At 49.8% G+C, this 23003-nt stretch overlaps 1 protein-coding gene across 6 annotated transcripts in view; it reads right to left on the bottom strand.

The window, feature by feature from the left end:
• Positions 1-22510, bottom strand: part of BOC (BOC cell adhesion associated, oncogene regulated) — a 57358-nt gene extending 34848 nt beyond the window's left edge. For 3 of the 6 annotated variants that reach the window (XM_069785767.1, XM_069785770.1, XM_069785771.1), the window contains exon 1: positions 22068-22508. The gene's annotated coding sequence lies outside the window, so the exon portion shown is untranslated. Of the gene's footprint in view, positions 1-22067 lie in introns of all 6 variants that reach the window. The other 3 variants (XM_069785766.1, XM_069785769.1, XM_069785765.1) reach the window with 2 other exon arrangements.
• Positions 22511-23003: the final 493 nt, after the last annotated feature.

Genomic DNA, 23003 nt, shown 5'->3' with positions numbered 1-23003 from the left:
AGCTGGTTTTGCTCACCTCTGCATTGCGTTGCTTCCCCCAGCAGCTCTTGGGGAGCACACACACCCAGCCAACCCTCAGCCCCCAACCGCAGGACACCGCCACGTTGATTGAAACAAGCATTTCGCCACTGATTTGGCGGCAACATTATAAATCCCGCATCCTAGGCTACCTAATATCACCCTACGACCTCTCTGCAGCTGGACCGGTGGTCAGGAACGGGCCCCAGGGAAGGAGGGCCACAAATCATGGCAAAGGTGTGACATGGAGCTGCCCTGAAGAGACCCATCTCCATTTTATTGTCTCTGTCACACGATGGGGTCAGGCTTGCAACAGGACAGACAATAAATATCACAGTGTCCATTCATGCTGGTAAACACCAGATCAAACATGAAGCTGTCCTCTCTCTGAAAGCAGAATCCGTATAATATAATATATAATATAAACCAAAGCACAGAGGAGGGGTATACCAGACAAACACCACCGGTCAGCATCTGCGTGAAGCACTGCAGGGGTGCCCAGGGAGCAGGGAGCATTCCAGTATGTCTGTCGGCTACAGCCACCTCCAAAACGGATCTCAGAAGCTCTTGTTCGCAGAGTGGATCACAAGCCAGACAGACAGCAGCTATGGATGCTTTTTGAGAGCAGCCCACTTCTTATATGCTTAAACATGAACCTACCTTTAAGTAACTGAAAAAAAAAGTTATCTTTGTCTAGGAACAATAGAAAAATCTTGTCCATGTCCTATTAGGAACAGTAATAGAGTGAAACAAGTGCACAAACAAAAAAAAGCCCAAACCAGAAGAGCCCACAGAAACTGCCAGTGACACTGTTAAGCCTTCCTTGGGGGAAGTTGCATTGGGGAAATTTTCCTGCTGGAGCAGAGCAAAGATTTGGGTAGCTTTCCTAGCTTTTGAGCCTTCTTCCAATGTGTATTTGAAGAGCAGGGGCACCTACCACAGCTGCAGTAAAAAACTGACCGAGCTTATATTAAATACACACCAGCGGCACAGCAGAAATACCTGCTAAAACAACACATCCAGAAGATCATAACAGAGGACTTGATTCTGCCGCCTCCAAGATCAGCCTGATCTTTGCCATGACTTCAATGGGAGCAGGCCCAGAAACTGCATTAACAAGCACGAGGCTAGTTTAACACAGTTGACATCAAAATCCAGAAGAGCATACAAAAGAGACAGGACAAAGTACTCGCCAGTAACGTCAATACAAAGTTTAATCCCCAGATGGCTGGCTTTAGAGACATCCCCATCACCACCATAAAGAAAAACTGCCTTCTCGTTTGCACTCCTTTCAGCAATGACTTGTTGCTGGGATGCAAAAGAGCACAAGCCCATTTTTCTTGTCCTTTGAAGATGGTATTTAAAAGTTGGGGTTTTTTTTTCCGCTTTTATAAATTTGGGAATAAATGGGAGTTTTTACTCACCATAGCTGTCACTTAAATGCTTTTCACTAACAATAATCATTTTGGTTATGGGAGCAGGTTAAAAGCCTCTAGGACTCTGCTGGGGTGAATTTCCCCTGGAAGACATGCCACTACTCCAAAAAACACAAGAGGAAGCTCGAGGCCAGCAAAACAAAGGGACAGAAATGACTGCCCATACAAAATGCTTCGTCCGGTGGCAAATGCCTAGGTGGGGTGTGGGGGCTCAGTGCTGAGTGCCAGCACCCAGATGGGATGAACCATGGCCCTCGTTCCTGCTGTGACCAGCAGCCGCCAAAATCCCACGGGGCCCACCCCGAGGTGAAAAATGACAGGGGACACACTTGCCAGCAGGGTCTCGGGACGTATGACAGATTTCCCCTGCCCCAGAGATGAACAGGAGATGGTTGCATCTCAGGCTTTTTTAAAGACTGTGTCTGCAAATCATTTTCCCCATTTATCATCCCAGCAATCACTATACCTCTCCAAAGATGATGGTCCAGTTGAGGACGGTGACCCAAACATGGGCAGAAGATGGAGCAAGACCTCGCATCGCCCTGCAGAGATGGGCAGGGCCAGCACCTGATTTCTTCTTGGCAAGGGGATGCTCCACAACAGAGGGATGGCAAAACGCTGCTGCCCCAGAGCCTGGGAAGGGATGCTCACCTGCCCGTGCCCCAGCCAGCTGCTAGGACATGCTGGTGAGAGCTGCGGCCAGTGCCTGCCAGGCAGCAGCGCCCATGCTGATGGGGCACTGCACAGACCCATCGCCGGCTTCCCGCTCCTTGCCCTTGCCCGTTTACACTCGCACCCCTGTTGAAAGCGCGAGCATGGAGCCACAGGCACCTCCCCGGGCCCTTCACACAATAAGCACCAGCAGCAATTCCAGCTGCAAAGTTTGCTTTCCTTGACGCACAGTTTACTTTCTCCGTTCCCCTGCATCCCGCCCCTGCCACTTACCCCTCACTCCAAAAAGGCTCTCTCAAACAGGCTTAAGCTTTAAACAAATAAGGGCTTGGAAAGCAGCAGCCTGCTCCCGTTTCCCTCCCCACCACCCCTGCTCTCCCCCCGCCGCCTCCACCTCTGAGCCGCAGCAGAGCTGGCGAGCGGCGCGCAGGCATAGAAAACAAACACGTGGAGCAGAGCCAGCTGTGAAGTCGGATTTGGCATACGCTGTTTGCAAAAGGCATAAAAGCACATAGGAGAAGGGGGAAGGGGAGAAGGGGGGGTAGGGCAGGGAGCCGGGGGTGCCCTGGCCTCAAGGGGAGAGCGTGGCTCTGTTATAAAGCCCTGGCGCACGCCTGCAGGAGGGTCTGCACGTACGAGTGCTGATCTCGTGCCCTGCGTGGATTCGGAGGGGAGAGACAGGCCTACAGCAACATTTCCCGAGCTAGTCAGCATCGCGCTTCCCTACCTCTTTCCTAGCAAGCTGGACTGTTTTTGCATGCACTTGCCCTCCCTCCCAGGCAAAATAAGTGTGTCCTGATGCAACACGTGAAAAATAAATACACTTTTACCTCCTGGGGCTTGCAGTTCTCCCCCTTTCTTTCTTACGGTTTCTTATTCCCCGTGCACACTATGCTCCAGGGCCCCACAGTGCAGGAAACCCTGACCCAACTTCCCCATCACCTCGGCTGAGATGACATACGTTGAGGGCATGCATTCACACTAATCCTCCTTCTTCTCATCTTTTATGTATTTATTTATTTACGTGCACACACACACCCCGTCCCCCCAGCAACTGTCCCTTTCTGGAAGAGTTTCAGACAAAATATCCCTCCTCTTTACACACAAGCTCCCAGGGGACTCAGCCCAGGTATTATTCTGCCCTCACCAGTCTGGTCTAGCCACGGGAATGGCACTTGCAGGCTTTAGGAATGGATCACCTATGGCCTTATATCAACACTGGATCCACAAAGGTTTTCCTCCATCTCCCTCCTCTCCCATTCATCTCCCAGCGAAACAAAACAGAAGCCTATGTGCTTTGACTGGTTTGGGGTTGAATCCAGCGATTTGACGTGGTTTGCTTGTGGTTTCCACCCAAACCATAAACCAGCCCAGGTTTGCTTGGAAGGTCCTCAGCTGTGTTTGGAGGTTGTAAGAAAAGCAGCAGTGTCCTACCTGGTCTTGGCCCTTGTCCAAAACAGGCCAGCAGCTGGACAGATTAACAGTCCGAGGCTGACCACCCAACCACCTGCAGACATACTTTCACCAGTCTCGTTACCACCCCTGAAACACAGCAAGATCTCCCCCCTCTCCCGGCCTGCTGTGAACACTTGTCCCTCAGCATCGCTCCAAACCACCAAACTGACAACAAGAGACAATATTTCGATATCGCTCTTCCTGTGAATTACATTACGGACCCCTGATCGCAGCCAAGGAAGTTAACTTACCTTGGAGAAATCTTGCAGTTGCCTTTTTGTTCTTGGGTGGAATTTAGTGGGGTGCCAAAAAAAGCCATGGATTGCTGCAAAGAAAACATTGCTCAAAACCAACTAACCCACTCCTATCTCTTTCTTTTGGGGGGCAAATTAGGTATTGCAAGACAAAGAGGGTTAGAACGCATAGTCCTGGAGGTTATGACACCACATTTCTGGAATTGCTTCTTCATCTATTGGACAAAACATACCCCTACCTTGTGTCTCACTTTTCAGGATTGCAAAAACAGGAATAGCAAACCCCAGCTGGTACAAGCAGTAACCAGATGAACATGAGCCAGGCAATTTCAGATTCTCACATGAAAGGTGCTAGACAGGTATGCAGTGTTATTATCTGTACTGCTTCCTGGTAGCCCCAGGATTTCTGGATTAGTAAAATACAGATGTCAGCATTCTGGGGATACAGCCTCAATAACTGAACCAAGCAGGGAGGGGCAGACTGATTACAACAAGAGGAAAAAATATGAATTTGCACCACACACAAAATATTGTGGTTAAGGGAGACAGCAACCAAGATATTATTGACAACAGAGAACAAGATAATTCAGTGGGGTTTGTCAGACTACACTTTCTGTAATCACAGACTCCAGGGAAAATGTTTGTCAAGCAAACATTCAAACATGCAGCTGCCAAGAACTAAGTAAACAGAGAAGGAGAAGCAGGAGAGTCAATGTGGCACCATTTGCAAATGCCCCATGATCAGCTGTCACAGGCCAACCGAGCCCATCAGCAGGCACTAGCGAAGCCAAGGGGCTGAGCTACTACAGGAAGACCCACCACCAGGTTAGATGAACAAGGAGCAATTCAGGCCTTCAAAATATTTTCATCCAGCACAGGATTTGCAGACCCGGGTAGGTGTGGGTACAGCGGTCTGTGTGGGTTCAACAGACACCTTCCTGCACCACACGCATATACATGTGACCACTTGGGCAAGTGAAATGAAGCCAAACTCCAGGCTGAAGGGAGTCCTCCAAGATAACAAGTGATACCCAACAGCTATTGGGGTCATGCATTTATTTTTAGTCCCACTTTACCTAGAAGCCTGTGGTGGTACTGTGCTGATGTGGAGGCAGACACTCAGGCCAAATGCACTACAGATCTAAGGGCAAGTCAGCTGATCCCAGCCCTGAAACCAGGAGTGCTCGGTGGCACCGATCAAGTGGAGGGAAACATTGGTCTTCTGCTTCCCACCGAAGTGCCCATCCATCGGTCAGTGCTTCCCACCCATGGTTCGCAAGACTGCTGAAAAGGGTACATGACTGACTTAAGGGGTCCAAGAAAAGGGATGAAAAATATGCAAGTTCAGATATGCTGTGCAGTAAGTTGTGCACATGCAATTTCCAACCAGGTCTACTGACCTCCATGGGAAAGCATTCAAGATTGCATATGTCAAAAAATAAAGTTGAAACCCATCCAGGTGATCCTGCACACACATCTTCTGTCCACGTGCCCCTATTCTTCCCCACCTCATCCTGACAGGTGACACCAGATTGGTGTTATATTCATTTCCTACAGATCAGACCTCTCTTGGCTGTCTAGAAAGAAGCATGCAAGATACAAGGCATGTTTCAAGGCCAGCACTGGATGCATCACTTCCCTACCAGTCGCTGGCCACCAATGCACGGACAGTGGTGCTGCTATGACCATCCCTTGGCATGTTTGTAGCCAGCTGCACTCTGTGCAAGTGATCAAAAATTCACATGCTGCAGGCAAAGCTGCTGGGAAGATGTTTGTGGTCTCCAGCCCAAAGTTACTGACACCTTCTTTGGAGCTGAAAATTGTGTTTATGTTCAGGAGATTCATGGGGGGATTAGGAAAGCTGTTATCCTCCTAGCTAGAGAAAAGGGACTGTGAGAGATTGGAGGGCCAGAGGGACTGCTGGTCCTCGTGAAGAAGGGTCTTGCAGGTTTAGTTGTGGTGACTAGTGACTCTGCCCTAGTTCTCACAACAGGAGATTGCATTTTGTATGCATTTTATCCATACAGCATTGATCCCCTCCAGCTCTGAGGGAAGAGGGTGGTCTTCCCAGGAGAATCCCATCCAGATGGAAGAGGCTGGATCTCCATACCAACCAACAGCCCAGCACCATAGACCAAAACCCTGGGGTGTTTTTAATCAGGAGGTACTTGAGCTCTTCTGGAGTCCTGACACAGGTGCTCCAAGGACTTACAACCTTGAAGAGATTTTAATGAAGAGATAGAGTTGCTTTAACTTTCCCTTGTCTGCTACCCTCCTGTATCCTCACCCTCAGTTTCCTACTGTGCAATAGTCCCGGGGCAATTAAATCAGCAGCCTACACACCATGCAATATTTATGGCCCCAGGCAGTCACAAATACAGCAGTACATGCCTATGGAAGTTTTCCACCCCCCATACCCTCCAACAACACAATTTTCTTGCACAGGAGACTGGCTCAAAACAGAGACGAGGAACCAATGCTGTGATCTCCCAGCGGTCCTCAGCACAATCACGAGCTACCCAGGGCTGGGGCTTGCTGCTGCCCCAGCCCCAGCAGTGCAGCGCTCCTTTGGTCAAAGGACAAGGTGTTTCCCAAGCATCTTGCACATCAGGAGGCAAAAGTACTCCCTGCCCCACGATGGGAACAGCTGAAACAGAGTTCAGCAGCATCCCAAATCCTGCCAGGTGCTTCTGGCAGGGCAGGAAACAGCACAGCAGTCCTGACGCCCTGTAAGGAACATGCTGATCTTGTTTTTCAAATGGCAACCGCACTAGTTCTGGACCCTCACTGATAAATAAGCACAGATTTCTCATCCACTCATTACGGTTTCCAGCAAGAACCCTGGACTATCATTAGCCTTTAGTCATAACAGCAGACATTGGCTTGAGACCTGGGCCACATAATACAACACAGCCCCGTTTCAGGTCCAGGGACTTTGGTGTTTCCTTGCAAGGCAGAAGTGAGACGACAAAGGGTTAAACCTGGTATAACCTCAAAAATTACTCTTTGCTTTCTGAAGCAAGAACATCTTTGGCAGGGTCCCCATCTGGGAAATGACATCCTGTCCCCCCTCGCTTCCCCCTTTTCTCCCCCTGAACTCAGAACAAAGCACTGCACTGCCCAACATGCTCCTCCACTGGTTTCATCTTGGTCCAAACGCTTCTTGCGTTTCAACTCCTGCCAAAAAGAAATGCATTTAAAAAAAAAAGTATAAAAAAAAAAGGCATGTGTGGGGCAGGGGGAGAGGAAGCAGAGAGAGTAGAGGGAAGTCATTAAAATTGAATCTTGATTAGCTACCAGTGGTTGAAAAAGGAAACAGCAGGGAGAGGAGATTTTTCTCTTGTGATATGTCATCTTGAAGCTGAAACCAGGAGGCCCAGAGGAGGCAAGACTTCTCCACACAATCCTCCACCTAGGACCAAACCTAACTTGCTTTACCTTTCCAGTCCCCCATGTGCCACCCCCACCATCATCAGAAGAGGCATCTTCTTCCTCAAAACAGTTTCGTGCCAATCACACTTTTCACCACTCTCACAGCTGTAGCCCTCCCAGCGTTCCCCCACCTCGCACTGAGCCCCCATTGGCAGAGGGCTGGAGGACACAGCACAGCTGGCCTGTCCTTGCTGGCCCTTCTGCCTTCGATACCAAACACAAAGGCTTGGCCATTGCAAAGCCACAGGGAATCCTAGAGGAAATGAGCCCAGAGGAGATGGCTTGTGCATGCTCTGTGGATAAGCTGGATGGGCCAAATGAAGTACCCTGGACTGGCTCTGTCTCCCAAAAAGACACCCTCCAGCCAAAAAAAAAAAAAAAAATTTTTTTAAATCACATTGGCTAAAGAAGCATTTAAAAGCAAAACAAAAAAGCAGTCCAATTTGGAGAGTCTGTAATAGCTGAACCCAAGGACACACAGAGGATGCTTTTTGTTCCCTCAGTACAAAAGCCCTTGGTTTCCCCTCCTCCTCATTCCAGCATTTCCCCATCAGGGGTGTCAGAGACAGTTCAAGGCCTCCCAGCACCACAGACAAAATTGGGTCTTGCTGCCCTGAGGACAAGAGGCTGGGGGGCTGTGGGAACTGGGGACATTTGGGGAACCCTGAAGAACTGGGCAGGCTGAACCTGCCGCTCCTGGAGGATGGCCAAAGGGTCACCCCTCCAGCATCCCTGTGACCTGCCACAGGCCGGTGCTTCCCTCCAGGGTTTGGCTTCTCAAGGTGTGACTTTGGCTCGCAGGCTGCAGGGCTATGCCATTTTGATTCCTCGGGGCTCATTTGTGCTACAGCTGGTGCTCTGCAGCATGTCAAAGAGAGGGAGAGATTAACTCCTTTTTTTAAGTATCTCATTACTGTTATATTTTTAAACACAGCTGGTCAAAAATTTTTTGGCAAAGCCATAAATAAATAAATACTTTAAGGAAATTTCCTGCAATTTGAAAACTTTACCTACTGGTCTAGCCTTTATCAGATGGTATTCTCTCTTCAGTATGCATAAGCTCCACTTGCTTTCGATTTCTCTCCTATAAGGACCAAATCCATTGAACCATCAATAAAATTTCAAGATTTCACCACCTGTACTGTTTGAGATTTTAACAGCCACCCTCCTGACCAGTGCAGCAATCACATATTCATTTTTGTCCCACCTGATGACCTTTCATTTTCCTTGTAAACGGTGATACCACCTCCCAAGACCCAAAGATCCAGACACTGAAAACTTATCTCCCAACCCTGTCTGCAAAATAGTTCTTTTCCTGCTCCTCAGGAGAGAGACAACAGAGCACAGCCAACTGGTACTCTGATCGGTTTTCCTCTTTTGCAGATCATCCCGCATCTCATCAGCTCCCATGCCTCCACCTTAGTCAACTTGGTTTAGAAAGCAATCAGTTTCTACAGCTGTGGACAACATTCAAAATCACCATCTGTCATGACATCCTACATAAAATAAATAAGACAACACCACCCACTACCTTCTATTAGCAATCTGTTAAGGAAAGCAAAGTCACCCACTCCTGAAGCAGCCTGATACGGGAGGCAGCATTTCTCTTCTAGCCCATCCCTGCCTGCCAGTGGCAGACAAAGCATGTTAAGCAGTATCTCTACAAGACTCCACTATTACGTAAATAGCAAATAACGTCTTGGGGCCAGCTAAGAAAAGGGCCCCCAAGCATGAGGCTCTGCACGTGGAGCAATGGAAGTGCTTGCCCCCAAAAGGCTGCCTTTCTACGGTACTTCTCATTTTACCAGGATGGTGCCCATTTAAACCCCCTTCAACCTTGGAAGAGATGGCTTGGAGGTCCCAGCCTCCTCACCCAAATGCTAAACTGCTTCCTGTAGCCCAAAAAAGGAAACAAATTCATGACCAAATGTACTTCCAGTACTTTTTTTCCAGGCTATTGTTATGTGACTGCATTTGGAAGTATGGGAGAAAAACAAATACATGACTGTGGTCAGTGTCTGTCCTAGAATATGGGAAGAAAAAAAAAAAAAAAAAGAACAACCCCCAAACCCAATCCTTGTTTTATATGTTTAGTCATTTTTGGAGAAAACTGTAAGCAGTAAAGAGACCAGGAAGAAACAGTGATACCAGCCCCTGGGCGGTGACAACAGAAGCAGAACAGAAGTGAATCTACTCTCTATTAACGTACACTGTTTTGCCCAAGAAATTCTTAAAGGCCCCAGCAATAGTCTAGGCCAAGAAGTCTACTTCTTCCTCTGCTGCAAAGGACTAAGACACTTTTGTGCTGTGAATTGCTTTATCAATTTAGAAAGCCTTTTTAATGCAAAAATCACCTTTGCTTGAGAGGCATTAGTAGGCGTTTCACAGAAAAGATGAGATCACACTCTCCAAAGACTCACCCAGCAGTGATCTGGGAGGACACAGCAAACCTCTGACATTTGTTCACTTGTCTACCAGGAAAAAAAATATCTTTAAAACTCTTTGGATCTTTCGAAGATCCTTACATTACTGTCCAGTAAAGGAACATAAGGACTATTTGATTCTCTTATTTTACAGAGAGTCCTTTAAGACCTCAGTATTAGGTACTCTACAAAACCACAATAAAAAGACATCCTCTGCCTCAAGGACATTTATCTCTAATTGCTTACAGAGACTGTCAACACTTTCTCTGAGAAGGGAAGTCTGTGACTGTCCCATAGCACTAAATACCCCTAGAAAAAACTTTCACTGTTCAGTGCAAAGTCATCTGTATGTAGACCAGCTCAGTCAGTACCTACCTTCCAAATTATGTTAAATACTGTCACTTGCTACAGACCACAAATGCAGTACTACAAGTGGAAAGGAATAAGGACTTCACCCCTCCCTGTAGCAACTGCGAAAACTCAGCTATGTAAGAGAAATACAATCTCAGAATTACCAGTAGGGAAATTATTGACCGTTTCTTAATTTGGAAAATACCATAAACTCTTTTAGGATGAAAAGCACTCCTCAGTTTTGAGGAAATGCTGCTCCATGATTTTAAATCCAGTTTTGCAGCTGGCACACTCAGCCCTGGGATGGGTAAAGCAAGCTGTTCTCATATAGTCACACTGACAACATTCTGCAGGATTTAATGGGTCCCTCATGAAAGAGATAAGCTACATAAACATAAACTGTAACAACAGGACAAAAAGCAGCTTCCAGAATTCCCTCTGCAAGCCCAACAGGGAAACAACAGTAATTTCCTTCTGCATTTCTCACCAGCTGAAGTTTGTCTGTTCCTCCGCTTTGCTTTGCCGATAACAAACATCTGTCGGGAGCGTCCTTCCCCGTGCAAGAGGGGAACACATCCATTGCGGCCTCCGGGGCTTTGTACCCCAGCAAAGCCTCTGGAGAGCTGCCACTCTAAAAGCCACAGATAAACCTCTGCTGGTCTTACCTATTGACTACAAAGGTGTTACATGGAAAATGAGTCTTTTTTTGCAGCTTCCGAGAAGTTAAGGAGACCTTCAGAAAAAACACGAGGAGCCTCTGGCAGAGGCGATCTCTTGAGGTCCACCCCAGGCGCGCCTTTCTTAGGATCTTTATTTTAGGGTCTTCCTTCCCAACCCTTACCCACCACCAGCTTTGACTCATACATTTCTTCAGCAGAAAGCTCTAGAAGCCCAAGGCAGCAGGCTCCCAGATAAAGCTGTCGATCTGTGGCTCATTAACAGCTCACTGAGACTTTCTGGCCTGGTGCCTACATGCCCTTTACAGATGCTGGCACTTAGCGTATGCCACGTCCACCGGCCCCGCTGAGCCGCTCTCCCGGCTGCCTGTGAGGAGACAGGTCAACACAACACCTTCCCAGTTTGCAAAATGCTGCGAGATCGGAATCGTTGGCGGAGACTTGGAAACGTTGCTTTCGAACCCCCGAGCCCCAATCCACCGGCTGAGGGTGGGGAAAGAAGGGCAGGAGAGACGTGGCTCTCCTTCCAAGGATGGTATTTCTCCAGAATAACCTCTGGGGAGGCAGCAGCCCTGCCTGCAACTGCAGGCAGCCACCCTGCCTGGGCAAGGGCTCCCCGAACCTGCTCTGACATGCCAGCGGCCTGTGCTCGCCCCGGGTCGGCGAGGGCTGGGAGCACTGGGAGCACCTCTCTGGCAGCGGGCTGGCGCCTGGGGAGCCGCCCCTAGTCGTTCCTTATCAGCCTTCCCAAAACAAGTAGGGACAGGGGCATCCAGGATACGGCTCAACAAGCCCTTCTCAGCCCCGGCAACTGTTGTTGGCGGCACAGGGACCTCAGGCAGAGGAGGGGAAATTAAAGACAGAAAAAATGAGGAGAAAGGGGGGTGCGAGGGCCTGGCGGTGGCCCCCGCATCCTTTGGGAGGCAGCACACACGCGGGGAACGGGCACGCTAGCAGCCTCAGCTGTAATCCCTTTCTCCTTCCCCATTGTGGGATCTGAGAAAAAAAAAGCCTCCCCGGCAAAACTGAGAGGGATGTGTGTGCCGGGAAAGAGGAAGAGATTAATTTCCCTAAGCACAAGGAGGGATGGTGGCACAAACCCATTTTTTCACACCTTCTCCATCCCACACCCTGCCTAATTCAGCTGGACAGAAATGAAGGCAACAGCTACGTTGGTGCCTCTTCGCAGTCCTTCATGCACGAGGAGTGACCTGGGACCAACAGAAGAAAAAGCCATAACTGTGCAGCTGCCTGGCATCTCCCACCACCCTTCCACTCCCAAGGCACTGAATGAGCCGGGGTGAAACTGTAAGGGCCCAAACACCTCATCTAAGATCTCTTCTGTAATTAAATTATTTAGCTTGCAGAGGGCAGATAAAACCCACTTGTAAAATGGAGGAGTCCTGCTTCAGATAAGTTCCTCTTCCTGCAGAGAGAGCAGAGCAAGGAGTCATCTCGTCATCCAGCCACAAAGAGCCCTTGGCAACATAGTCCCATTAAAAACAATATGTTTCAAAGCATTCCTCTAAGCAAAAAGCCTCCAACTGCAGTTTGGGCTGTTACTCAGAGAGCAGCAGGACATGGCCACAAGCACCCCCCAGGAGAGTTTGCCCACAGCTTTTTGCAAAACAACAGATGCCAGAAGAGGATGCACACGCATCCCCACCTGCTCCCCAAAACAGTGCTGTAAGTCAGACAAGAAAGGAGGGGTGAAGGAACCTGCCTGGGTTTCACTGAAGCAATCCCATCCCCCTCAAGAGACAGTTCCCAGTTACCTCATCAAGCCAGGTTTTGCTCATGTCCTGCCATTGGTGTCCACACAGCTGCTCCACCATCCTGGGCTACCTGGGACTGCAGGGGTCAGGTTAGCCTTCGGGTACCCCTGTGCATCCCCAGCCACACAGCATGGCTTGCAGCTCTCAGAAGAGCAGCTCTTTGTAACCCTGCTGCTCCTCATCCCTCCTCCTGCACCTCCCTACAGCATAAGGTACCTCTGTGCTGACCATGGAGAGGTGAGCAACATTGCTTCTTGCACCTGGGCCACAGTGCAAGCCACGGACTTGGCCTCAGCAGTATCTGTTAGATTTTATCCTTAGCTTGTGCACTGAAACCCAGTGCCTCCAGAGCAGGAGGAGCACAGTCCCAGACCCCCCCCTGCCCCGAGAAAGAAGGCACACAATATTTATATAATGAGATTGTTTTACTTGAGATTGCATGCTCCAGGCAAAACACTTTTATTACACTGGCGCTCAGCTCTCTCAGCTATCTTTCAAAGCACGATGCCACAGCTGAAAACTAGCTGACAGGAGAGAATTAAAGTCATAACTGGCTCCTTTCCTTCCCCTTTAGCCACATGCTCTTGCTTTCCATCTGCCACTCCCCCAGCATCCCAGCAGAGCTCCTGCTTGTTTGCCTTCTGAAGACAGGCAGGAGTCTCAGCTCTGCGAGACCGTCTGCCTGCCCCAACACAAGGCATGCCACAGTGGCAAGATGCTACTAACAACACCTGCAGTGCCAACTGCCCCATTTGGGCAACCACTTACTGGAGCACATGAAGCCACATCACTCTTTATTGACTGATGCGAGCTGAGGGCTAATGAAGATGAGATTCTGCTATGGACAACTCTCAGCTTCAAGGCAGACAACTCTCAGTCAAGCCCTAGCTATGCTTGACTTTGACCTCTTCTGAAGAACAGGGCAAGGCAGAGCATGGGACTGGGTATCAGGCAACACAGGGTCTGTACCAAGCTCCAGTGCTGACCTGCTGAGTCAGTCCAACGCACACGTGTCCTTTTTCATGCTCTGTTTTTACCGCCTGTTCTGCATTTGTCTTGCCGTTTTGAATGGGGATGTCTTCCATTACAAGTTAGCGTGGTATCTAACATAGCCAGGTCCCAGCCTTGGTTAAAACTTGTAGACACAACTGTAATACAAATAACAATTTAGGTTTTGGAATACGGTGATGGGGGAAGATGGCGTGGCAGGCCTTTCTCAGGCCTTCATCCAGAGAGTCAATGTCAAGAAACCTCTACTTATCTTCAATGCTGGAGCTATGCAAAAACTGGGTTACGCTCACATTTTTGTGGCTGCTGAAATTTTTGCTTGTTTGCTTGGTCACTAGTTTGGGAAAATTTTTTAAAGGTGGTTCTTTGAAGTGGCTCAGAGGTTAGGGATGTCCGAAGCTATCCCAGGGGACACAGATTATAAGGTAGAGTGCAGGTCAGGCATCAACGATAAACATGGCTTGCCACTTTGCTCTAGATGTTGTTCTCTTTGTGCTCCTTTTCCCTCCTCCCCAGATCCGCAGTCCAGGCAATCCTGAGGAAAACTGGACAACTGTATATTTAGCAAGTATGTTCCTGCCTAACTTGCTACATGATGTAAATAGTTGACCCTTGCTCCCACAAAAGACAACAGGCTTCACAACGCAATCAGTAGGATCCCACAGCTTGTATTGCATATTTGCATACCAGGCAAGTACAGCTAGCTCTTGCTAGTAGACTGGTGCCTGTCCTATGAGATATAGGACTGGCTTGTCTTGCTGTAGCCATGTAAACCATACTGCTCTTTCCTAACGCTTCCCCAAACCAGCTACTTACCTCCCTGCCAAGAAGGGAGCAGGGTCAGCAGATGCACACCCAGGCGCCAGCTCCATACATTGGTACTGACCTCCCTTTCTCAGCATCCATCATCGAACAAATGGGCTGCGTGGTCACCCAGCATAGTTGACCATGATCCCAAGACCTTCTCCCTCTCTGCTGGCTGGGCAGCCATCTCTGGCAGGGCCTGGAGCTGGAGTGCCAATGTGCTAAGCTACCCTTGCAACATTCACGGCAGCTCAGGCACCCAGAGCAGCAAGGTCCTCAAAAGCAACTAGCCCTTGTGGTGCCTTGGACTCTTTCTCTACAGCTTTACGGAAGCGTTCAGGCACAAGCTGGTACGCAACCATGAGCTCTGTGCCTCACCTGCTGGGAAGCAAAGACTTTTTCCCTTCAGGCCAGCCCCAGACACCCCAACAGCAACAGCAGAGTGATGAAACAGTGATGATGGATGCATCCAGAGCAGCTGGCATGCCTCTCTGAGGAGGCCTCCATGCTCCAGCTTCTCACAGCCCTGTGTCACCCTACAAGCCTGCAGCTCCAGCAGTGGTTGACAGCTACAAGCCAGATACCCTGCTTGGCTAGCTGAGGGGTAGGGAAGTCCCCAAAGGGACTCAAAAGCTAGTAGATGTCAAGCCTTTCTCCTGCCAGGGTCCCACAAATCTGCTGTGGTCTGGCTGGCTGTGCTGCAAGGCCCCTGAGGAGCCAGTGATGGGGTGCTCCTCATTGGATTCAGACCCCATTATGGCTGGATAATTGAGCCATCTTGCTCTCTTTCTGCCGAGATGGCTCTGGCTTAGAAGCTGCACTTCAACTGCTTGCAAGCTAAGATGTGCCTGATAGCCACTTTTGAAATAAAGAGTCCACTTCCATGCAGGAGTAGGTGGTCAGGACTAATTTGGGCAGTTGTTACACTGGTGACAGTGGGACCATCCCACAAACCTGCCAAGCGTGACCTTGTACTTAAAAGTGAGGGGAGAGCTGTTTGGTCTCTCAATGCACAAGCCTCATTGACTCTCCACCACATCATTAAAGTCATCCCAGGTGTTTTTGAAAAATCCCACCCAGCACGTTTTTGAAAACATCTCTTGATGCTGGGACTCAAACCCACCCCTTCAATCTGACACTGCTTGGGTTTGTTAAACAAGCAGCTTTCTTCGGGGGGGGGGGGGGGGGGAGAAAAAAAAAAAAAAAAAATCACATTCCCATCACCATTCAGGGGACCCAAAGGAATCTCTCACTGACAGCAGCAGGCTCTAAAGAAGCGGGGCCAGCTAGTCCTTTTTACCACCCACGGCCGAGGAACGTGCAAGCAAGCACCACCTTCCTGCCCCAGAGGGGACTGCCATCCAGTGGAGAGCTGGAATGACGAGAACACTCTCCATGTCAGCTACAGCTCAGGGACCAACTTGGGACAGAAGGCACTAGATGAAGTAAATTATTATTCAGCATCCAGATTACTATTGGCTTCCAAATAATTGTCTATTTGTGTGCGTGCATGCACAAGAATCCTCGCTCCATGGTCTCTGCCAGCGTATTCCCAGCGCTGCGACTCTCCGGGGACAAGGCCCATACTTGTATTCAATCTCAGCTTTGGATCTCAAACACTAAGGTTTCAGATTTTGTTTTAAAAAACATTTTCTCTGGCAACTGGGCTGTTAAAGGATTTGATGTTTTTGCTCTCGCCTCCTCCCTACCTTTAAAAGCTTGGCACCAAAGGGCTTCTTTGAAGATAAGGCCAAATTTGCAATTTAAGGGGAGGAACTTCATAAAGCTAGACGTGAAGGGATGGAGAGGAGGAGGGGGGAGAAAAAAAAAACCCAACCCAGGAGCCACTTTGCCTGTTGAGATGTACACTGTACAGCACATAGGATTACAATGGCCTCTCTGTACCACCACTGGCTGGAGCCATAAATTCGCTGCAGCTGCAGTGCTACTACCTATGCTAGACTCCCCAAGGGTCACGCTGAGAGAGGGGCTTCTCTACAGCCGCACACCCAGCCTACCCTCCAAACCAAAAGCATCACGCAGCCCTCACAGAGCCCGCATCCAGCCAGCGCACGGGGCAGACGTCCCCAGAGGCAACCGCAGGAGCCTCCCATCGGGCTGCCAATGCCGCAAGAGGCTCTCTGCTGAAACCAACTGTGGTCCTTATTCAAGAGGTTTTTCCAGGGCCAGCAAACCTATGGTCTCTCTCGATCTCCAGCAGACCTATCCTCAACACCACAAGGAGGCAGGGAAGTGCCACTTACAGGTTTTGCAGGTGGAGAGCTGAGGCAAAGAGCAACCTGCCCCAACCTGGGGGGAAATCTGCAGTATAGGGGAGAGAACCAAGCCCAGCTCTCCTCAGCTCCCAGGCTTGCGCCCTAAAACGCTGGCATCACTAAGTGAGGTGGCTGCTCTACCTGAAAGTACCAGGATAAATTACAGTGACATTATCAGAGGAAGCTGCATTTTGCATATAAATGCAAAATTCTAGGCCAGCGTATCCACATTTGAGGTTTATTTCTCAAAGACTACCTCAGTAGGTTTGTATCACCACAAGCTTTCTTAACACACACTAAGCTTAACACGTTGATTCACAGGGCTCTGCCTAACCTGTCCTTTTGTTTGTTAGAAGAAAAATAAAAAGGAACCTCATTTTGGTATTTGAAAGCTGACGACACAGTTCTGACAGGGATCTTTACACCCTTTTCCTCTCCACTCTTACGATCTAAAGAACAGCAGAAGGGCCTGATGCACAGTCTTTAGACACACAAGCTTGTTCAGACTCGCTGACGTCGCAACCAGTGAACACATCCTTGCATTTGGCAGGGCCCCAGGACTGTGGTTCTGCATAAGAGTATGACCTGCTGGCTAATCTCTTTGCCAGAGTGGACCTTAGAGAGCCAAAATGGCATTACCGCCGCAGGGCTCAGGGTGAAAGACTTACTGCCTATGCCGGGCACAGAAGTTAATGAAAAATGACCGGTTTCCAAAACACCATCTGGCTTTCACAGACATATATAGAGACACCACAGCCCAAAACCTCTGTCAACTTGACAACAGTGGGTTTTCATAGGGGCAACACGCTGTGGTGTGGTTTGGACTTTGCCCAGCAAGCCTCCAACATGCTGCACGGGCACAAGGTGCCGTCGCCATCCTCACGTCTAAGGGGAGCTCAGGGAAGAGTTTTGGCCACAGGGCAGCAGCCTCCCCAGAGCAGCTGAGCAGAAAGCAAGGGTAAAGTTTGGCTCTCACCTCTGTGCTGGCACACTGCCTGCGAGGAGGGCGAAGAAGCTCAAGCACGTCCCACACGCTCCCTGAAGCACATTTCCCTCCATCGATCCCACCAGAGCCAAAATAAATTGGCACTGCCTCTTACTCAAGAGCTCCTACAACACACAACAGCAGCCCCGAGAGCCCCTCTCAGGCACCCTGTCTGCACCATGCCAGGTGCTCTGCTAACAACCCCATTGAGCACAGCTGAGCCTCCCATCCCATTTGTCCTTTCACAGGGAAGGAGAGGCCATTTTAATAAAAGGAGCATGCAGCATCCTCAGGGCAGGGATCTGTTGTTCCCTGTTTCTGTAGAAAGCTCTGCACTGCCTGCAGCAGCTTTGGGACTGTGTAAGCATCGAGTGTTTTTCTCCCTGCAACAAATATCTTTCTGAGCTCTTCAACTGACTTGCTTCCACTGCATCCGTGCTCCTTTTGTCCTAGCTTCCTATGGACACTCATACAGCTGTGTTGCTGGAGCACAAGCTCCTGTGGAGAGTTGATTTTAAAAAACTCTTATGTGCAAATATGCATACGAAGCAAATTTTGAAAGCCTCCCATCCTGCAAGCATTCCCTCCAGAAAACCAGCTTCAAGCACTATGTTCAGCCAACGAAGCACCAGAAACAATGTTGTATGATTCAGGGCCAAGAGGAACTAAACCAAACACCAGGAAATAAAAAAAGATGTTTGCGATACATTTTGTTGAACCATTACCCAAAGTACATTTAGAAAACTCTAAGATGATAATCACCCCTGTTCTACCTAAGGACCTGCAATTCATTTAGTCATTATTCACCTTAAATTGTTCTCCTGGCCTAGGAACTGGAATACATAACAACCTCTTAAACCGAGACTGACCACAGGAGCACCAAAACACACAGCAGCAGGTTTTTCCCTCAGGATGTTTTCAGTCTAACCAGAAACAGGAAGTCTCCGAAGATTTTGCAGGAGAGCTTTTTCCTTGCGGGATATCCCATCCTAACTGTAATTTCGCACTGCAAAGTTTTTAGCCCGGGAGGTAACAGTTTAAACCAAGAGATTTGCAAGCCTTGGTCCATAACATGCCAGCAGTAATATATCAAGCCATCTTTGCACATTAAAGAAGTCCAAGGGAATTGTGCCTCATACCTCTGAGGCACTCGGCATCAGGCATTAAAACAAACAATCCACCATTATTTACTGCCAAAGAAACTTTAGTTAACCTGGAGTTACGTTGGCCTACTTCTAGTGTAACATCTTGCAGGCTGAGCGACTAAGCTGAGACTAACTGAGCCCAAGGTCTCCGAGAACCCACCCACGGGCCAACCTGGGCTAAAATAACCAACGTGGTCCCCAATGCACTCTTCCCTGCCACTTCTCCCCTGCTTCATAAGGCACACAAGGCCTGGGGGGGGTTGTCTGTCTGCCTGGGAAAAGGGAGCGATTTCGGAGGCGTAAAGGTGCCTCTCCAGCCCTGCGGCAGTCCTGGGGAGGCTCAGCACAGCAGAGCAGGTCCTCCCTGGTGTGCCTGAGCTCTGCTCTGAGAGACACCAGGGTGGGTGCCACTCAGCTGGCAAGAGTCAACATGGATGGCAATATCTGCCCTCCACAGTGCTCACCCCATCGGCACAGGGTTTAACCCCGTTTTCTGCATGGGAAAAACAAGGCACAGGGCTGCGGAAGAAACTGTTTAAGCTCACGGAGTGCATGTGTGTTGGCTGAGGACACAGCCCAAACACCTCCACATCCAAACCCGTGCTTTCACCTGAAGAGTGTCTTTCCTGCCCTATCACCCATTTTCCCTCCCAAAGCCCAGGTAGAAGAAGTAATAGGTTTTTTTTTTTTGCTGTGCATGTTATCACACTGCAAGGTTTCTGTGCTCCTGAGGACATGCGATTCAGGAAGACGCCGGGAAGCACTGGCAGGTAGATCTGGTGGTGTTTCAGTCAAGTGTGGTCATTCAGTAACAATGATGAGACACTACAAAAATTCAGGTCTGCCCTAAACAGATTAGTCGTCTTAACTCAGCAAAGCAAGTTTCCCCTCTGCATCACTGGGGAGGACGGGGACAAAGCAGGCTGCTTGCTTCACAGCAGTACCAGCACCCTGAAAGCACTGCAGGGCTGCCAGTTTGGTACTAAAGGCTTGGAGGGATCTGTCTGCTGTTAGTTTTGAGGACAGAACAGAGTTTCAAGGAGTGGGGGGCACTGGGCAATGATTCACCTGTCCTTCGATGGAGCAAAACTCCAAGCCAGGAGTCTCGCACCCGAACAGCTGGAAAGACCTCTGCAAACACCAGGCACTGGGTTTCACTTTGCAATCTTTAAGAACCTCTTGCTCTGTGCTTCTGTATCATGTCAGTACAAGGTACAGAAAAGCTGTATTTTCCAGATTGTAGGGATACATAGCAGCCATAAGACTTACATGCCAGTTTGTAGCACATACATTCACCTGTAATAATTCTTTGCACCAAGCAGAGAAGATATGTGTGTGGATCCAGCTACTTGTACCGGGATATCTCTCACAGAAAGGTCCTGTGGGTGCGCGTTTGTATGAGAGAGGGAGAAAACTGAACTTGCCTTTCAAATCTGTATAGGATCCTTGTGCACCCCTCAGATGAACCTGCCTCATTTTCCCCAACGGGAACTACACCAGCAGGGAGGACTGCACTGTATCTGACTTCAACCCTCGCAGCAAACACCTACTGGGACCTCGTCTGCGTTGTACATGCAGGATGAGTCCCTGTAATTGTATCTAGAGGGGAGGGTTAAGAAAAGTACATGGAACAAAACTCCATTTATTTCTTGTCAGAGAATATCATGCACCCAGCAGGGAGCTCACAGCCCTCCCCAATTGTCCTATTTACCTCAGAAGATCCCGAGATGACTCCTATTAGCATGGGAAGTTAATTCACCTTCATTTCTTTAGGTCACTTAAATAAACAGAACAAATCTTCACTGCAAACCCATGATGTGTTTCTGCTGAAAACCTTCCCCAAGCCATAAGCCTCAGTATCCAACCCAATAAATAAAAGTATCTGCATGTATGTATATATGCATAAATATGCAAGAACCCTCCTCTAAACGTATGTACACTGAGGCAGTTAGTTTCAAAAGAAGAGAAAACTAATATAAAATCCTACTTACAAAACGCCCACATTCTTCTAATATTTTCCACAGTAGTTTTTCAGCCCATGGGAAAAGAAACTTTAATGGCAGATTGCAAATGAACGTATCAAAAAGACACCACAATAGCGATGTAGAAATTAAGAGAATTGGGCACCAAGAAAAACAAGCAATTTAAGACATGCCGGGAATTATGCGCGGGCGCAGAGTGTGTGTGTGGATTCCTGTTATCCCACTCGCATAATGCTGCAGAGAGGTCAAGAGAGTTTCTTTAAAACAAACAGGGACCAAAAAACCCCTTTAATAGACCTGAACTGCCTTTCCCACAATGCTAGTGAAATAACACTTGGGGTACCAGAACTAGCTGGGGAAGTGCCCAAAGATACAAGATTTGTATTAAATACCTCTTGGCAGTCAGGGGTATTGGTTAAAGTCTATTATTATTTTTCAAAGTGAGTATTAATATGTTCAGAGCACTTTAAAAAGTCTTGTTTGGACATGGCTACAAATTCAGCATCCCACTTTCTCCCCAACACATTTTCTATTTACAGGCACCATCCAGAGGACCTGCCAAAGTTGCAGTCCAAGCAGTGAGGCACGCATGCACAAACCCTACAGCATCCCACCGCCACGCAGAAAATTACTTCCCCCGACCCAAATTAACTCCACATCCTTGCACCAACCATGAAAAACTCTACGGCTGCACAAGACGACGACAAAAGTTTTACTCGCAGATTACCCACCCCTGCTTTTCTTAGCAGCAGCAGCACCAGCCCCTTCCTTCACAGGGCACAAACCCAAATGCCTTTGCATCTGCAGGAGCCGGGTCTTGCCTGCAAACTCGCATCAGCTTTTGACAAGAGTTGGAGCAACGGAGGATGAAACCTGGCACAGCTTTTCCCTCTCCCTCGCTCCACCGCACACTGTCCGTCCCTCCTTGACTAGCCGGCGTCGAGGAACGGGGCGACGTGGTGGACCAAGATTTTGGGGAAGTTTCAGGCAAGCGCCGGAGCACCGCGGTGTGTGTGTATGTGCATGCACTGGGCCCTCCATTAACGCCGACCGACCGAGGAGTTAGAGCTGAAGGAAAACCGCCGAGTCCCCCCCATCCCCACATCTCACCTGCCTGAGCGAAAACAAGCCCCGTGCTGGTGGGGACCAGCGGGTCTCCACTCCGCCCTTGTCACGTCTCCCGCGTCCCTGTGCGGATCCCCCTTCCCCGCATCCCCACACCAACTTCCCAAACTCTGACACACAAAGATTGGCTGCCGCTGGCCCGAAGAAGTGGGGGGAAAAGCCCCGTGCCCCTCGGCCCGCCACAGCCATCCTCCCGGCCCCTCGCCAGCCCCACCGGGTCCGGGCCCGGGCCCCCTTCGCTTCACTCACCGCGGTCTCCAGTGGAGCAGGCGGGGGAAAACACAAAGATGCCCCAAACGAAGGGAAGCAACAAAGAGGCTTAACTCCAGGAGCTGGGAACTTCCAGGCCGGATCTGCGGGGAATTCAGCACACACACACACAGAGAAAAAAAGAAAAAAGAAAATAAAAAAAAAATAAAAGGGAGAAAGAGAGTAAAAAAAGAGGGCGAAAGCCTGTTTTGGGGGAGAAGGGGAAGGTGGGGGGCCCTTGGTTTGGGGGGGTGGCTGTGTTTTTTCTGCGGGTTGCCGCTGGGGATGGGGGGCCGCGCAGAGCTCAGGCGCGGCGGGAGGAGGAGGAGGAGGAGGAGAAGAAGGAGGAGGAGGAGGAGGGAAGAGGCGCCGGGATGCGGGAAGCCAGATCCTCCATACGGGAGACGGCTTTTGGATGACTGAACTCCCAAACAATTCCCTGCTCCGGCTACTCCTGCCCCAGAGCCTCCCTCCTCCCCTCCCCCTGAGGAGGAGGGAAGAAGAGGAGGAGCCAGAAGAGGGAGAAAACGCAAAATAAAACCCCTTCCCCAAAAGCCGGGCGGCAGCCCACCCTGTCCCCTCACCCCCCCAATAACACTAACCGGCATCATCTGGCCGGTGCCTACCCCCAAAGCAGGCCGCCGGCTCCCCGCGGGGCCGCTCCCCGCCGCCACAGCCCCCGGCAGGCGGAAGCGGGAAAGTTGGGCCGAAAAGTTTGGCCTGGGCGGAGGGAGGCCGCCCCGCCGGCCGTGAGGGAGCCCCCCCAGGCCCCGGGGGGGGGACGGTGATGGGGTGGCAGCCGCCAGGTCTCGTTGACTGAAGCGGTCGGCCTGGCCGAGCCCGGCAGTTGAGAGAGAGAGAGCCCCCCCCCCCCCCGGGTGGCCCCGCACCGGCGGCCATCCCGCCTTCATGCCGGCTGTGAAACCGGACGGCACC

Source organism: Haliaeetus albicilla, chromosome 6 (assembly GCF_947461875.1).
Source record: "Haliaeetus albicilla chromosome 6, bHalAlb1.1, whole genome shotgun sequence".
NCBI classification, from domain to species: Eukaryota; Metazoa; Chordata; class Aves; order Accipitriformes; family Accipitridae; genus Haliaeetus; species Haliaeetus albicilla.
Note: the sequence above shows the minus strand (reverse complement) of the source record. Positions and strands in the feature narration are given on the sequence as shown.